Here is a 12,524-nt window from a genome sequence, read left to right as displayed (position 1 = left end):
TTTTAGAGCCTTCCTGCACACAGGCTGCATTGCACCCCTCTGCCCACAGTGACTGTTTTGGAAGAGGGCACTTGACCACATCCAGGTCACTCAGGGCCAATAACAATCAATGGATCTGTTTTAGGATGGAAGGAGCATGAAGAAAGATTAAAGCATGTCTAGAATTGTTGGGGACTTCCTGTCACCTTGAGAGAACCTGAGAACCTGAGAGTGAAGCTGTCTTTGGCTGTGCCTGCTGCTATAACAAAATACCTTAGACAGGGTCATTTATAAACAATAGAAATTTATTCCTCAGAGTTCTGGTGCCTGAGAAGTCCAAGATCAAAGCAATGGAAGATTCAGTGTCTGGTGAGGGCTTGCTCTTTGCTTCCAAAATGGTGCATTCTGTCTGAGTCTTCCCATGGCAGAGGGAGTGGGAGGGATGATCAGGTTCCCTCAAGCCCTTTTGTAAGGCCACTGGTCTCTTTCATGAGGGTAGAGCCCTAATCACCTCCCAAAGGGCACACCCCTTAATACCATCATTTTGATGGTTAAGTTCCAACATAGTCTCCATGTGTCTTTGGAACCTGTCAGCTGTGGCAGTTGCCCTTCCTAGCCATGGAAGAGTAAGTATATTCTTGTTTATTGGCAAAGCTGTCACCATTTCATTGGTATCAGATTCTGACTTGCACAAGTAACATTCTTCACCATTAAAAACCTGGAGGCTGCTGGGTTATTGGGCAAACTTTTCCAAACTATTGTTCAAATGTTTCTAGAAAAAAAAAAAAAAGTTTCCAACATAGGAATTTTGGGAGGGGGCACCAACATTCAGTCGATAGCAGAAGCCAAGTCAAAATAAGAGGAAAACAGGCCGGGTGCAGTGGCTCATGCCTGTAATCCCAGCACTTTGGGAGGCCGAGGCAGGTGGATCACCTGAGGTCAGGAGTTCGAGACCAGCCTGACCAACATGGAGAAACTCCGTCTCTACTAAAAATACAAAATTAGCCAGGCATCGGGGTGCATGCCTCTAATCCCAGCTATTCAGGAGGCTGAGGCAGGAGAATCGTTTGAACCTGGGAGGCAGAAGTTGCAGTGAGCCGAGATCATGCCATTGCACTCCAACCTGGGTGACAAGAGCGAAACTCCATCTCAAAAAAAAAAAGTGGGGGGGGGAGAGGGCGATGAGACCCTATCTCAAAAATAGAAGAAAACGAGGAAATGAAGAGGGACTTGTCTGAGTGATGCAATTTTGGGCACCTGTATTTAGCCATGCCAGAAGCCATCTGCTCCCCTCCCTGTCCCTCTTGGTCCCCAACCCCACTTTTAGGCCTTTACCACTTGCTTAATGGAAAGTCACAGCCGCACCCAGGGGCTGCCTCAGAGTGGACTCAGAGGCTTTGGCTTCCCCAGTGACTGCCCAGATGAGCCAGGTAATATAACCCAGAAATGTGGGGAGTGAACATTCCTATGAGTAAACTCTGACCAGCAAGACAGGATTCAGAAAGGAACTGAGGGGTAAAATCTCTACTTTCCCTGTTCTCAGTAGACTGTTGAGCATGACCTCCCTGGAGATGTTGCATGGGACTAGGTTATCAGAATTTGCAAATACATATACTTATGTTAAAACATTATTTGCGTTCATCTGAAATTCAAATTTAATCAGGCATCCTTTTTTTGATCTGGCAGCCCAAACCCAATGACCATGTTTGCTGAGACTCTGTGGCCAGTTTGGTGACACGCGACCTTGTCTTTGCTTTTCCTCCTGCACTCTGTTCTTTACTCCTCTCTTTCCTTTACTCTTGCTGCCCTGGGATTGAATCCCATAAGATTATAGCACGTTAAGCTTGTTCTCTGGCTCTTTTTCTAGAGGGCAAACAAAGAAAGGCAAGCCAAATCAAGTAGGATTTCTGTCACTTGCATCTGAAGAATCCTTAAAACAAAAATGTAGCCTCAGTTCCCCCTCCTGTGGGATAAGGATGACTATTTCTGCCCCATTGACAGCCTTGGATGGATGGTGCTATTGTTTGGATATTTGTTCCCTTCAAATCTCATGTTGAAATGTAATCTGCAGTGTTGGAGGTGGGGCCTGATTGGGGTGTTTGGGTCATGGAGGTGGATCCTTCATGAATGGTTTGGTGCCCTCCTTGTAATGAATGAGTTATCGCTCCAAGTTCACACGAGATCTGGTTGTTTAAAAGAATGTGGCACCTCCCCGCTTCCTCTCTCTTGCTCTCAATCTCACCATGTGACATTCTGCTCCCCCCGGCCTTCTGCCACAATTGGGAGCATCCCGAGGCCCTCAGCAGAAGCAGATGCTGGCACCACGCTTCCTGTACAGCCTGCAGAACCGTGAGCCAATTACCCAGACTCAGGTATTCCTTTATAGTGATGCAAATGGACTGACACAGATGGGAAGATCAAATGGCCTGAGGAAGGACAGGTGGTAACACCAGGACCAATGGGCCACTCTAGTGGGCTTGAGCCCCAGCGCTGCCCCCTGCCACACTGAGCTCATGAGGCTGCTAGGAAATGGGGCTGCTTGCCCTGCTGTGGCTGTGGGTTCCTTCTGTGTTCTCTCAGTGGGATGATGTCTCCCCTGGCTCCGCTTCACCAGACCACAGCACCTGCCTGCTTCAGACCTTGCCAGTCAGATTAACAAGCACCAGGGAGACCAAGAGGACTGGGGCACTGCCTTTACCCTGACACTCTTTCTACAGCGTGGACTGCAGCCCTCCATGCTGACAGGGTTGTGGGAGGCTTGGCCTGTCTTTACCTAACGAACGCTTGCCTCTCCCTGAGTGCGCTTGCAATTCCCTTTGCCTAGAATGACCCTAACATGGCCTTCAAGGCCCTGCACTATCTGGCCTTTATCCATCTTTCATTTATTTATTCAGTCAACAAACACAGCTTGGGCAGACTGTGTGGCAGGCACTGTTCTAGGCACTGTCTACCAAGAGACAGCAGTGAACAAAACACAGACAGAAATCCCTGCCTTCATGGGACTTACAGCCTAGTGGCAGAGACAGAAAATAAAGCATGTACGTAAGAGAAATACATAGCATATTAGGCAATAAGAAGTGTGATGGGGAAAAATAAAGCAGGAATGACAGGTGGGGACACACCCTGGCCCATCTAACCTCACTCTCTCCCCAGTCAACCCATTCCCACCATGCTGGCCTTCTTCCTGTCTCAAGAGCACCAAGCTCCTTCCCAGCTTGGGGCCTTTGTGCCTCTAGTTCCTGTGTCTAGGAAAGTCTCCTCCTTCCTCTTCCCTAATGCAAAGATTGTTGCATGGCTGGATTCTTCTTACCATTGGGGTCTCAGCTCAAGTGACACTCCAGGGAGGCCCTGCTGGATCATCTGGTCCAGTGCCTTTTCCCAGTTATTCTTTATCCCATTACCTTGTTACACTGGTATGTTTTCTCCATGTCACCACTCTGAGAACTGCTCCTCTGTACTTTATGTGTTTACATGCTCAGTGTTTCTGCCCCTAGAATTTCAGCACCATGAGAGCGGAGGACTTTGTCTGTCTGGTTTGCTGCTGCCCCTCCAATGCCTGGAACATAGTAGGTGCTCAGTGAGTAGTTACTGAGTTACTGACACAGTTATTGCTCTTTTGTCCTCCCCCCACCCCCACCCCAAGTTCATTTTCTTTCACCTAAAGAACTCCTACTTTTCCTTTAAGACTAGTCTAGCAAGAGACCGGGCGTGGTGGCTCATGCCTGTATTTCCAGCACTTTGGGAGGCCAGGGTGGGCAGATCACAACATGGTAAAACCCCTTTTTACAAAAAATACAAAAGTTAGCCAGGCGTGGTGGCACACACCTGTAATTCCAGCTGCTCAGGAGGCTGAGGTGGGAGGATGGCTTGAGCCTGGGAGGCAGAGGTAGCAGTGAGTCAAGAACACACCACTTCTCCACTCCAGCCTAGGCGATAGAGCCAGACCTTGCCTCAAAAACAAAAACAAACAAACAAACAAAAAGACTATCTAGCAGAGAGACACCAGTAAAGACTACAATACTGTATTAATTAAGGTAACCCTAGCTGCTATAACAAATAGGCCTTCAAAGGAATTACGTCTCAGACATAATTGAAGCAGGTGGCTTTCCTCTATACGTTGATCCTGGGTGCTGGGCTCTGTCCACCTTGTGGCAGCACCATTCCTAAGAATCTTGTCATTGCCCAAATACAGCTGGTAGCAGGACATTGACAGTGTGTAGATGACACACACGCTTCTTAAAGGCCTTGGTGTGGAAGTGACACATGTGGGTTCTGCTCACATTCGTTTGGCAAGAGCCAGTAGTATGACCACAACTAGATGTAAGAGGCAGTGGGAAATGAGGTGCCAGCTGGACAGCTGCTTTCCAGCAACATCCACATGCTGTAGAAGAGGGAGAATAAACTGTGCTTGAGAAACTGTATTTCTGGGCCAGTTGCGGTGGCTCATGCCTGTAATCCCTGAACTTTGGGAGGCCCAGGTGGGCGGATCACTTGAGGTCAGGAGTTGGAGACCAGCCTGGCCAATGTGGTGAAACCCCATCTCTACTAAAAATAGAAAAAATTAGCCATGCGTGGTGGCAGGCACCTGTAATCCCAGCTACTCAGGAGGCTGAGGCCAGGAGAATCACTTGAACCCGGGAGGTGGAGGTTGCAGTGAGCAGAGATCACGCCACTGCACTCCAGCCTGAGTGACAGAGCAAGACTCCATCTCAAAAAAAAAAAAAAAAGAAATTGTATTTCTGCCTCTGCCACAAATACAGTGTCTCTGCTACAAATACAGTGTGGTAAAGGAAGCAAAGGAGCTAGGGTGACCCAGTAGAGGCACTTAATATAGCCAGAAAGTTAGAGTAGTCAAGGAGGGCTTTCCTGAGGAGACAGTGCTGAGGTGGCTGATGAAGGGTAAGAATCTATTGGGCAAAGGAAGAGAAAGGTCGTTGCCAGCAAAGGGACCACCATGTGCAGAGGTTTGGTGAAAAGAGAGCATGTCATAAATCGTCCCAGAAAGTGCTGATATATTTATTGCCAAAGGGACAGAGTTAGAGTGAAGGAAGCAGGAACAGCAAAGAAACCCAAGCAGAAAGATCAGGTCATGCCAGGTGGTGAAAGCCTGGACTCGAATGTTTAAGAGGGACTTTTCCTGTTTTCCTGGTATTGACAATGGAGATCCAAAATTTATGACAAATAGTGCTGTGGACCTCATGCTTAAGGATGATTCAAAGACTCTGTTGAGATTGGGACAAGAACATGCCCCAGGTATGTACAAAGAGGTGGCAGAACCGGCCCTACTACAATCACTCATCCCTCCCCACCCCCAATATGAGCACAAGTGTGAGAAGAAGTGACAGAGGTAATCCATGCTAGTCACTGCCCACTGGGGAATGCTGGGGTTTTCTTTCCTTCCTCACTATTGCCAAAGTGAGGGGATTCCAGAAAACTTATTCTGAAAGCCTCGGAGGCAGTGCTATCAGCAGGGAAGATGAGCATCTCATTTCCCAGTGGAACCTCCAATGAGGCATCAGATGGGTCGATCCTGCCCTCTGCCTCCCTGGAGAGGGAAGGAAGAGTGAGGTAGCCAGAGGGAGGTGGGGGGGTACTAGGAGGGATGGAGGTGGGGGCGCGGGGGCGGGGTGTGGCGCGGCGGGAGGAGACTGCAGGGGAGCTGCCTGCAAAGCCTCAAGCTTCGGGGAAGAGAACAAGGAAGACTTTCCCAGAGTGTAGCACTGGGCTTGAGCCATTGTATCAGTTATCTATTGCTGCAACACAAAACACCTCAAAACTTAGTACCTTAAAGCAATAGTCATTTATTATGTTGTGATTTCTGTGGGCTAAGGGTTCCAACAGGGCACAGTGTGAATGACTTATCTCTACTACATCATGCTTGGGGCCTCAGCTGAAAATCTCAAGGGCTGGGGCCTAGAGCCATCTGAAGCCTTGTCTGGGGCTGGAGGGCCTGCTTCCAAGGTGGTTCGCTGGAGTGGCTGGCAAACTGGTGCTGACAACTGGGCTTCTCTCCACAGGGTTGCTTGAGTGTCCTCAAGGCAGGGCAGCTGACCTCACCCCGAGAGAACAAGCCAAAGGCCCAAGGTAGCACCGCAGGGTCTCATATGACCAAGCCTCAGAAGTCATGCACTGTCCCTCTGACAGAATGCTGCCTGTCACCCAGGCCAGCTTTGATTCAGTGTGAGAGGAGACTACAAATGGACATGAACACCAGTGGGTATGCACCACTGGGGCCAACCCAGAGGCCGAAGATCACATGCATCTTGCTGGCTTCTCACCCAGAAGGACTGGCCTGGGAATGGGGAGCCCTGGAGAGGAGCTGAGGGGGCAAGAAGACGTCAAACCCGAGGCAGATCTCTCTCCTTATGGCCCTGAGCTGGGGGGAAGTCCCCGCAGTGTTCTGTGGATAACGTGCAGGTGCCCTATGTGAGACTCTGGGCACACAGAGGGCGCTGATGGCCAGTGAGCATAGCCGGAGAAGCAGAAGTGACCCCATATCATCTATGAAGAAGACCTCTGGCCAGGCATGGTGGCTCAGACCCGTAATCCCAGCATTTTGGGAGGCCAAGCTGGGCAGATGGCTTGAGCCCAGGAGTTTGAAACCAGCCTGGGCAACATGGTGAAACCTCATCCCTACAAGAAGTACAAAAATTAGCTGGATGTGGTGGCATGTGCCTGTGGTCCCAGCTACTCAGTAGACTGAGGCAGAAGGATCACTTGATCCCAGGAGGTTGAGGGTGCAATAAGCTGTGATCATGCCACTCTACTCCAGCCTGGGTGACAGAGCAAGACTTTGTCTAACAAAATAAAAATAAAAAATTAGCTGACCATGCTGCCACGTGCCTGTGATCCCAGCTACTCAGGAGGCTATGGTGAGAGGATCGCTTGAGCCCAGGAGTTTGAGGCTACAGTGAGCTATGATTGCACCACTGCACTTCAGTCTGGGCAAGAGTGAGACCTTGTCTAAAAAAAAAAAAAAAAAAACAAAAACACTCCTTTCCCAACTACTGTCACCTTTGTCATAAATCAGATGACAGTAGGTTAATGTGTCTATTTCTAGACTCTGTCCTGTCCTATTGATCTGTTTGCCTGTCCTTATGCCAATACCACACTGTACTATATTTACATAATATGTGTATTATATTTACATAACGGGTCCTAATATCTGGTGGTGTAAGCCCTCCAACTTTTTCTTCCTCTGACAGATTGCCTTGGCAATCTGAGGTCATCTCCAGCCCTGACTGGGGAGGGATCCACTTTGAAGCTCAGCAGTTCATCCCCTGCCTGCTGGTTGGTGTCTGGAGACATCAGTTCCTTGCCACATGGACCTCTCCACAGGGCTGCTCATGCACATGACACGGCAACCAGCTTCCCTGGGGGGAGGATGCAAGTAACAGAGAGAAGGAGGGACCCAGAGTCTCCATCATGGGAGCCATCGTGTCACAGCTTAATATCGGAAGTGACATTCTATCATTTCTGCTGTATTCTGTTTGTTAGAAGTGAGGAATCAAATCTGGCCCACACCAGAGGGGAGAGGTTTACACAAGAATGTGACTATCAGAAGGCGAGAATCACTGGGGGTCATCTTACAGGCTGCTGACCTACCACATGTACAAAACAGATTGCTTTGTAACCTACTTTTTTTTAATTATTAAGATATAATTCGGCCAGGCGCGGTGGCTCACGCCTGTAATCCCAACACTTTGGAAGACCGAGGTGGGCAGATCACCTGAGGTCAGGAGTTTGAGACCAGCCTGGCCAACATGATGAAATCCCATCTCTACTAAAAATATAGAAATTAGCCGGGTGTGGTGGTGGCTCCTGTAATCCCAGCTACTCAGGAGGCTGAGGCAGGAGAATCACTTGAACTAGGGAGGCATAGGTTGCAGTGAGCTGAGATCGTACCCTTGCACTCCAGCCTGGGTGACAGAGCAAGACTCTGTCTCAAAAAAAAAAAAGAAGATATAATTCACACTTTAAAGTGCGCAATTCAGTGGTTCTTGGTATATTCATAAGGCTGTGGAAATACCACCACTGTGTTATTCCAGAATATTTCCATTATCCTATAAAGAAACTGTGTCTGGGGCCGGGCGTGGTGGCTTATGCCCGCAATCCCACCACTTTGAGAGGCCGAGGCAGGCAGATCACTTGAGGTCAGCTTGCCCGACATGATGAAACTTGGTGTCTGTTAAAAATACAAAAATCAGCTGGACGCTGTGGCACACGCCTATAATCCCAGCTACTGGGGAGGCTGAGGCATGAGAATTGCTTGAATCTGGGAGGCAGAGGTTGCAGTGAGCCGAGATCGCACCACTGGACTCCAGCCTGGGCATAGAGTGAGACTCTGTCTAAAAACAAAACAAAACAAAACAAAACTACAAAACTGTGTCCACCTTAGCAATCACTGCCTCATTCCCTTCTTCCCCCGCTCCTGGCAATCACTAATATACTTTCGTTCTGTGTGGATTTGCCTATTCTAGACATGGAATATAAATAGAATCATACAATATGTGGCCTTTTGTTTCCAGCTTCTTAGTAGAATGTTTTCAAGGTTCGTCCATGTTGTATGATGCATCTGTGTTAAATGATGTATCAATACATCATTCCTTTCAATGGCCAAAAAAATTCTATTGTATGGATATACCACATTTTATCTACCCATTTATCAGTAGATGGACATTTGAACTGTTTCTCCTTTTTGACTGTCTCTGCTAGGAACATCCATGTACAGGTATTTAGTGAATATATGTTTTCAGTTCTCTTGGGTTTAAACCTGAATGCTCATACGGAAACTCCATGTTTAACTTTTTGAGGAACTGCCAAATTATTTTCCAAAGCTACTGCACCATTTTACATTCCCACTAGCAATGTATAACAATTCTGTTTATCTGGCCGGGCGCAGTGGCTCACGCCTGTAATCCCAGCACTTTGGGAGACTGAGGAGGGTGGATCTCCTGAGGTCAGGAGTTTGAGACCAGCCTGGCCAATATGGCGAAACCTCGTCTTTACTAAAAATATAAAAATTAGCCGGACATGGTGGTGCATGTGCCAGTAACCCCAGCTACTCAGGAGGCTGAGCCAGGAGACTTGCTTGAACCTGGGAGGCGGCAGTTGCAGTAAGCCAAGATCCTGCCATTGCACTCCAGCCTGGGCAACAGAGCGAGACTCTGTCTCAAAAAAATAAATAAATAAATAAGAAAAGAATTCTGATTTTTCAGCATTCTAGCCAACACTTGTTATTGTCCATCCATTTTTTAACTGTAGTCATCCTAGTGGGTGTGAAGTAGTATCTGACTGTAGTTTTGATCTGCATTTCCCTAATGACTAATGAAGTAGAATAATGTGCTTATTGGCCTTTTGTATACCTTCTTATGAGAGAAACCTATTCAAATCCTTTTTCCTTTTTTTAAAATTTATTTTATTTATTTATTTTTTGAGACCAGGTCTTCCTCTATCACCCAGGCTTGGGTACAGTAGTGCAATCATAGCTCACTGCAGCCTCAAACTCCTGGGCTCAAGCGATCCTCCCACCTCATTCTCCTTAAGTGTTGGGATTATAGGTGTGAGTCACCTTGTGGGCCAGTCTATTTTTAAGTTGGGTTGTTTATCTTTCAATTGTTGAATTGTAAGTGTTCTTTGTATATTCTGGTTAACAGACTTCTATCAAATAAAGAATTTGCGCCGGGGGTGGTGGCTCATGCCTGTAATCCCAGCACTTTGGGAGGCTGAGGTGGGCGGATCACAAGGTCAGGAGATTGAGACCATCCTGGCCAACATGGTGAAACCCTGTCTCTACTAAAAATACAAAAAAATTAGCTGGGTGTGGTGGTGCATGGCTGTAATCCCAGCTACTTGAGAGGCTGAGCAGGAGAATCGCTTGAAGCCGGGAGGCAGATGTTGCAGTGAGCTGAGATCGCACCACTGCACTCCAGCCTGGCAACAGGGAGAGACTCTGCCTAAAAAAAAAAAAAAAAAAAAGAATTTGCAAATATTTTCTTCCATACTATGGATTGTCTTTTCACTTTTTTTAAATTTATTTATTTATTTATTTATTTATTTATTTATTTTTGAGATGGAGTCTCACTCTGTTGCTGGGCTGGACTGCAGTGGCACAATCTCGGCTCACTGCAACCTCCACCTCCTGGGTTCAAGCGGTTCTCCTGCTTCAGCCTCCTGAGTACTTAGGGCTACAGGCATGCGCCACCACGTCCAGCCAATTTTTGTATTTTTAGTAGAGATGGGGTTTCACCATGTTGGCCAGGATGGTCTCGATCTCTTGACCTCGTGTTCTGCCCGCCTTGGCTTCCCAAAGTGCTGGGATTACAGGTGTGAGCCACCGTGCCCAGCCACTTTTAATTTTTTTGAGACAAGGTCTCCCTCTGTTGCCCAGGCTGGAGTGCAGTGATGGGATCATGGCTCACTGCAGCCTCCTCCTCCTGGGCTCAAGTGATCCTCCCACCTCAGTGCCCTCCCCTCTGCCCCCAACCCCTGCCCGAGTAGGTGGGACCACAGGCATGTGCCACCACACCTGGCTAATTTTTGTATTTTTTGTAGAGAAGGGGTTTCACCATGTTGCCCAGGCTAGTCTTGAACTCCTGAGCTCAAGCGATTTGCCCACCTTGGCCTCCAAAAGTGCAAAGTGCTGGGATTATAGGTGTAAGCCACTGTTCCTGGCCTCTTTTCACTTTCTTGACAGTGTTCTTTTTCATAGAAATATGTTACATTTTTGTGAAGTCCAATTTATCTGTTTTTTTCCTTGGTTGCTGTGTTTTCAGTGTCATAGCTAAGAAACCATTGGCTTTCTAATCCAGGGTCATGAAGATGTATATCTACGTTTTCTTCTATAAGACTTTTATAGTTGTAGCTGTTACGTTTAGGGTATTGGATCCATTTTGAGGTATTATTTTTTTTTCTTTTTGAGACAGAGTCTCAGTCTGTCACCCAAAGTGGAGTGCAGTGGCACCATCTTGGCTCACTGCAACCTCTGCCGTCCGGGTTCAAGCGATTCTCCTGCCTCAGCCTCCTGAGTAGCTGGGATTACAGGCACACACCACCACGCCCAGCTAATTTTTTGTATTTTTAGTAGAGATGGGGTTTCATCATGTTGGTCAGGCTGGTCTTGAACTCCTGACCTCAAGTGATCTGCCTGCCTCAGCCTCCCAAACTGTTGGGATTACAGGCATGAGCCACTGTGCCCGGCACAACAGTATGTCTTCTAATCTATGAACATGGGTGTCTTTCTATTTATTCAGGTTTTCTTTATTTCTGTTAACAATATTTTGTACTTTTCAGTGTACAAATTATGTACTTTTTTGATAAAATTTATTCCTAAGTATTTTATCATTTTCGATCTACTGTAAATAGAATTTTCTTAATTGCATTTGCAGACATTTCATTGCTACTATACTGATTTTTTCATTGCTAGTATATTGAAGTAGAACTATATTAAAAATATCTCATATCTTGCAGCTTTGCAAAGCTTATTAGCTTTATTTATTTATTTTTATTTTATTTTATTTTATTTTATTTTATTTTGAGACAGAGTTTTACTCTGCCACCCAGACTGGAGTGCAGTGGCACAATCTTGGCTTACTGCAACCTCTGCCTCCTGTGTTCAAGTGATTCTTCTGCCTCAGCCTTCCAAGTAGTTGGGATTACAGGCATGCACCACCATGCCTAGCTAATTTTTGTATTTTTAGTAGAGCCGGGTTTCACCATGTTGGCCAGGCTGGTCCCAAACTCCTGGCCTCAGGTGATCTGTCTACCTCAGCCTCCCAAAGTGCTGGGATTACAGGCCTGAGCCACCACGCCCGGCCAAACAGTAGACCACACCTAATTTTTGTATTTGTCTGTAGAGATAGGGTTTTGCCATGTTGCCCAGGCTGGTCTTGAAGTCCTGAGCTCAAGTGATCCGCCCACCTTGGCCTCCCAAAGTGCTGGGGTTACAGGCATGAGCCACTGCACCTGGCCCAGAAGTTCTCCTCTTATTCCTATTTTAAGTGTATGTGTTTTTGTTTTGTCTTGTTTTGTCTTTTCATTTTGTGTCCGTTTTTTAAAAAATTAGGAAAGAGTGTTGGTTTGGATGCTTTTCTTCATGTATTGAGATAATCATGTGTTTTTTCCTCTTTATTCTATTAGTATGGTATATAACCATTAATTTTCATATGTTGAACTAATCTTACTTGGATCAACCTTACTTGATCATGGTATATAATTGTGATGTTGTGATATAATAAGAAAAATATATTTGGTCTTCATCCTTGTTCCTGGCGCAGAGTTTCTAAATCCTTGGAATTTCCTGAGTAATAGAGGTGAGGGGCATGTCTTTTGTTATTTATTACAAGACTCTTTCAACCATGCCTGGGTTTATGTTAGGCATAACATAACGAGATGACTGATGGCTGAAAGCCCCTAGATAGCTTCAGGATGGGGGCTGGTTGCCAGAGGAACCAAGCCTGTGATTCCAAGGTTGGAAATTTCAGCCCTACTCCTTCACCTCCAGGGAGGGGAGAGAGGCTGGAGATTGAGTTAATCACCTAGAGCCA

The 12,524-nt window shown here is 46.8% G+C and overlaps 1 non-coding gene across 1 annotated transcript; it reads left to right on the top strand.

Annotated features, from left to right (window-relative positions):
* The first annotated feature begins 547 nt into the window (after positions 1–547).
* On the top strand, positions 548–682 carry LOC115934192 (small nucleolar RNA SNORA24). The gene has a single exon (XR_004070014.1). It is a non-coding gene; the product is annotated as a small nucleolar RNA SNORA24 (small nucleolar RNA).
* The last annotated feature ends 11,842 nt before the right edge of the window (positions 683–12,524 follow it).

This window comes from Gorilla gorilla, chromosome 2 (genome assembly GCF_029281585.2).
Source record: "Gorilla gorilla gorilla isolate KB3781 chromosome 2, NHGRI_mGorGor1-v2.1_pri, whole genome shotgun sequence".
Classification (NCBI taxonomy): domain Eukaryota; kingdom Metazoa; phylum Chordata; class Mammalia; order Primates; family Hominidae; genus Gorilla; species Gorilla gorilla.
This window is presented reverse-complemented; position numbering and strand designations above follow the sequence as displayed.